Source organism: Panthera pardus, unplaced genomic scaffold (genome assembly GCF_024362965.1).
Source record: "Panthera pardus isolate Hobbes unplaced genomic scaffold, ASM2436296v1 HiC_scaffold_13, whole genome shotgun sequence".
Taxonomy (NCBI): Eukaryota; Metazoa; Chordata; class Mammalia; order Carnivora; family Felidae; genus Panthera; species Panthera pardus.
The window spans coordinates 193,938,957-193,944,956 of record NW_026526688.1 but is presented as its reverse complement, the minus strand read 5'-3'; positions in this window follow the sequence as shown (position 1 = coordinate 193,944,956).

The following is a 6,000-nucleotide window of genomic DNA, read 5'->3' as shown; positions in this document are numbered from 1 at the left end:
TGGGGACTTAGCACTTACAATTTCAGAAACCCTGGTTCTTCCTCAGCATGGGTCATTTCAGTCTTAATGCTGAGAAACACTACCAGCACCCATGTCATCTATAAACCAAATCGGTTTCCACAGTGCCTTGCGATCAGCCTGTTGTGTTTGGAATGGACTGTGATGGAGTTAGAGAGGGAGTAAGTCAAAGGAGGACGCAAGGCATGATGAGTGGCCAAGAATCAGAGACCTTGTGACCTAAAAAGATGCAAAGATCATTTGGTCTAACACCTTCAATTTACAGGCGGTGAACATGAGACTCGGAGGCATTCATTCATAGTTGCAACTATCATCCACACACCATCCACTGTGGTGTTTGAATTCATTTAATCCCTACAAAAATCTGAACAATAGGTGATATCTCAAAGATAAAACTAGTGCTCAGAAAGAACAGGTGAATTAGTCAAGGTTGCAGAGCTAATAAGTGGCAAAAGCATACGATGTAGGCAACATTTCTATCCTCAGACAACTGCTTTTTGTAGTTACTGAGCTTGTTGAAGCCCCTGAGGAGGGGCTGACATTCACAAAAGAAATCAAGGAGTGATGAGGGGGAGAGTCTAAAAGGACACTGAGAATGGAGGAGGGACTCAGGGCTAGGCTTGCTGGGATGTGCGGTCCCCAAGAAATGCATGCACAAAGATGTGTGCCGGTGTGCATGACTGGAGAGGAGGAAAGGCACCAAATCTTTAGCTTTAGCGGATTCTCACAGCCGCCTATTAAAGTCTGTTAAGCACACTGGTTTGGTGGGATTTGGTGGGAGCAGCAATTAGGGAATCTCTCCAAGTCACAGGACAAAGTAGTGATAAATGAAATTACCACTCTGTGCGTGTGTGTGTGCATGTGTGTGTGTACCCTTGCTTTTCCAGTACACAGTCTGTGTTTTTTTCTAGTCTTAGAAAAAACTTAGTCTTTCTAGTATTTTCAGAACTTCAAAAAGTTCTGAAAAATTATCTGGGAAAAGAAGGGAAAAAGAAATTACAAACAGAAATATGGCTGCTGTGAATTTCAGAAGGCACTGCTGTGCATTAGTCATGTATGGCAAGTAGGCTGAAGGACACACTATTCGGCTCTTGGTACGCGCTTTTGGTGCCTTTTGGTGCTGATATTACAAAATAGTCAATCCACCTGTGAGCTTTGTTCCCACTGAAATTAAGTTGGCAGTTAAGTTGGCATCCCAGCCAACTTTTTCTTCTTGCTAAGACAAGTTTAGCACGGAGGAAGACATGAGTGTGACAGAGTTTGAGATTTAATTATAACCTTTTAGGTACTGTTCTTCCACTCCCTTGTGGTGATATTGGTAAGCCATGCCATGCTCTGAGGTTGTTTTTCATCTCTAAAGTGGAGAGAGATGATAACCATATCTGCTGCCTTTCTTTCCTCTTCCCTTCAGCCATGCTGGCTTTCCAGCATGCTCAGGCATGCCTTCCGACTTCAGCCACACAACTTGGGCAGGCACTACTCCTTCGGTCTGGAATACTCTCCCCAACACTTCCCTTATCATACGGTTTCCTAGATATGTCTCTTGACCCTTGTAGACCCACACAAGTTGTCCTTTTACGTTTATCACAGGAGTTTCTTTTTTTTTTTTTTTTTTTATATATAGGAAAGGATAAGCTTTATTCGAAAGAATTATTTGCAAGAGGGGAAAGGCCTCTAGCAATAGGGTAGCCCCTCTGGTTCAGAGTTCTGCAAGTGTTCTAAGACTAGCCAGAGAAGGGCTTTTCTGCGATAGGGAGGAATGAAAATGTTCCCTGGGTATGGGGAGGTGGACAGGACAGTGGATCAGAGATGTTGACCCTGAGCTCAGTTTATTCTCAGGAGGACCCTTTTGGGGGGGGGTTGTTTGGGGTAAATGTGGGTCAAAGTTCAAGGGCCTGGGGATGGAGAGAAGTTTCAAGCTTGGTCAAGCCAGGTATTGTGCAGATTGGCCAGGGGAGACAGAGTTCAAAGAATCTACAAGACAAAAATGGGAATTGGAAGGTTGAGTCTGGCCATACTCTTGGCTTAGAAGTCAAAGAAAGGGAAGAAGAACTTGAGCACTTTATCTAACCAGGTTTTGATTTGTAGGAGAAAGTGCTTTGGTGAAAGCACCACGAGATCAGCTCTGACATTGCCATGGCATCTCTCATCCATGAAGACGGAAACATCCCCCAAGATAAGGGGATCATGTCAGCTTTTGCTTGTCATTATAAGGGCCCATGCCCTATGCCCTTCATGGAGTGGGCACTCAAAAATGCATGTCAGATTACTGAGTCTCTTTCAAAAGGTTGTCTTAAGGATCGAAGGATTTAATGTATCTAAAGGAGCTGTGTGAAACTCTTCCTTTTCTCATTTTTTAGCACCAAAACAATGTGAATTTTGATAATTATCTTGGAGAGAACATGGATACAAATGCAGAATCATATGGTGTGGGGTTTTGCCATGAGCCTGCCACTCTCTCCTCCCATGCCTGGAGTCAGATGTGGAACATTCCAGTCCTGCCTCTTTGACCTTGAGCAGATGAGGCAAACTGAGAGAGTGCCTGAGAAGTCATGGACCCTCCATGATAGTTCTCTTTTTGTCCATTTGGTTTATGGGATGATTGTGAAGAAAACTTCAGATGATGGTGATGCAAATTCTTTAGAGAAGAGCTATCATTTGACATGACTGTTATTTTCTGAGGACATGCCAGACTCCCTTTCCCTGATTTCACACGATCTACCAGAGACCGTGCACCTTCTTTAGCAGATAGAAAGACCCCCACACTCTGGTTTCCTTTTCCACCTTCTCTCACATAGTTGCTGGCAGTAGTCCATTGGTTTATTGGGTGGAGCTGATCTACAATAGCCTCAAGCCCTGGGGATTTGGCATCTCTCTTCCCTTCACAATCTGAACCAGTGAGAACAGTAATTCAAATTAGGGGATCCAGCTTGTAGACTCAAACGTCACCAGGGGGTGCTACCCCAAGGCCAAGACAGGAGTCGGGAGTTAGCAAGACCATTTTCAACCTCCCTCTAACGTAGGTTCTTCTGCACAGACTATCAATAATAAATCTAACATTTTGGCTCCCTCTCTCTGCTGATTCTTTTGCCTTTTTCTCAACTGTTTCAAAACTCAGCAAAGAGGGGTGCTGGTTCTGGACAGAATCAGAATCACAGACCATCAACACTGCCCCTACCCCCTGTATCTCATTGTCTAACACAATGCTGGGCACACAGTAACCACTCAGTTGGGGAATCTAACAATTACTGAAGTCTTATCATGTGCTAGTCACTGTTCTGAGTGCTTCACATATTTTGCTTTGCTCTGGTTTTCACTTAATCCTCATAATAACCCCTTGAGGCTGATTTTAGTATTAGAATTCTCATTATACAGAGCAGTAGAGGCAGGAACAGAGAGTTTACATGACTTGCCCAAAGCCATCCCACAAGTAAGTGTCAGGTGTGGGATTTGGGTCTTGTCAGAGCAACTCCACAGAACGCATACTTAGCCACTATACTCTTTTTTTTTTCCAGAGATTTTCCAATGACTTTATTTTTTTTTTAATATATGAAATTTATTGTCAAATTGGTTTCCATACAACACCCAGTGCTCATCCCAAAAGGTGTCCTCCTCAATACCCATCACCCACCCTCCCCTCCCTCCCACCCCCCATCAACCCTCAGTTTGTTCTCAGTTTTTAACAGTCTCTTATGCTTTGGCTCTCTCCCACTCTAACCTCTTTTTTTTTTTTTCCTTCCCCTCCCCCATGGGTTTCTGTTAAGTTTCTCAGGATCCACATAAGAGTGAAAACATACGGTATCTGTCTTTCTCTGTATGGCTTATTTCACTTAGCATCACACTCTCCAGTTCCATCCACGTTGCTACAAAAGGCCATATTTCATTCTTTCTCATTGCCACGTAGTATTCCACTGTGTATATAAACCACAATTTCTTTATCCATTCATCAGTTGATGGACATTTAGGCTCTTTCCATAATTTAGCCACTATACTCTTGAGTGCTTGGTTAAAGACGACATCTAACAATGCCATTTGCCTTCCATTGTAGTGCAAAGAACCTGTAAAAGTGCTCAAGGAAAAAGAAATGTTTGGTTTTTCGTAGAATCACAAACTTGATGACTCAGGAATGGGGGGTGAGAGTGGGGTATCCAGTCATTTAGTATACATTTAATTATTTAGCCCGACATGATGAAAAATGGGGTAGTTGAGAATAGTCCCTGCTTTACACTCTTTTATTTAAAAGTCATAGGTAGAAATAATAAGTATTAGGACAAGTAAAGTTATCCCCACATCCCAGGATAACTGAGACCAACAGAAGTGGCTTGCCTGACAGCACCCTCTGGCTCTGCTCCTTTCTGAGACCGCATACTTTGAGCCTCACCCAAAGCTTCTCCTGTGCTTAAGCACATCCATGCTGAAAACCCCAACAGCAGGCCTGATCACTTTTAGACAAGGGAACCGTAGATGATCGGACCGGTTGTCAGCCATGCTTTGTCCTCTTGCTCCCCCAGGGTTTTTATCTCCCTAGGACTCATTCATTTACACCACACCTGGTTCAGATCAACCTTTTACAACAATCTAATGTCGTGGGCCTGTCGTTTTACTACAGGATTTTAAAAATTAGAGGTGCCTGGGTGGCTCAGTTGGTTAAGCATCCGACTTCAGCTCAGGTCGTGGGTTTGAGCCCCACATCAGGCTCTGTGCTGATGGCTCAGAGCCTGGAGTTTGCTTTGGATTCTGTGTCTCCCTCTGTCTCTGCCCCTCCCTGCTCATACTCTGTCTCTCTGTCAAAAAGAAATAAAAAAAAAAAACATTTTAAAAAGTTTAAAAATTAATAGGTATCTAAAGCCTCTTATAGCTCAGGAGTTTAAAATTAAAACCAGCCATTTACTGATAAATACCTACTACATGCCAAGTATCTATGATACATTCATCTTACTTAATCCTTATAATAATAATAATAATAATAATGTATTATTCCAATTAAGCAAGTGAGAAAACCAAATCCCTGGACAGTCATGTGACTTGCCCAAATTAACACAAAGGCAGGATTTGAACTCAGATCCTTTCCTGACTTTATGTCCCTTCAACAGTATGCATTGTTGACTAGATAGGCAATGACTTGTGTTCTGATTCAATGACCAAGGGTAACCCTGCAGTTGCTAAAACAATAAATGACAATCATTTCACTTCAGACAAGCCTTGTGGCCCACAGTGTTATCACTGGCTAGCATCTGGCTTGTTGGTTAAAAAAGCAGTCACATGACTTTGTCATTAAACCTCATCTAGGATACCTGGCTGCCTATTTTCCAAGAGTGGGACTCCAGTCAGCTCCACCTGGTAAGCCAGTTACTCTTCTCGTCATTAAACCCTTGTGTCATTAAACCTCACGGTCACCAAGTCTCATGAGCTCAGGAGCATGTGGCCCTGGCTGATGGAGAGTTCAAGTTAATGAAGTACCAGATGACTGAAAGCTGATTGCACGCTGCAGACATGAAAAGCCTACAGACAGAGAAAACTGATACTCTTAGTGCTAGTGGGAGCATAAGAACAGTTTGGTCAAACTGAGCAAAATTATAAATACAAATACTTTGACCCATAAGATTCCTCTTTCAAGAATTTACCTTATGGATAACACACATGGGCATGGAACCACGTACACATTAGCATTGCTTGTGAGAACAAACATTGGAAACAATGAAAATGTCTATCAGTAGGGGCAGTTTAAATGAAATAATAAATGTCCACAGTTTCTTACCCAGAACCCTCAGAGTCAGTTTTGACTCAGAATACAGATTCTTTTTTTATTTTAGTAAAGTTATACAACCCAGGTATGTTATATACTCCCATTTCCAGCAGACTCTTAGCAGCACCCAGCTATTAAATATACTCATTCTCAGGGCGCCTGGGTGGCTCAGTCGGCTAAGCGTCCGACTTCGGCTCACGTCATGATCTCGCGGTCCGTGAGTTCGATCCCCGTGT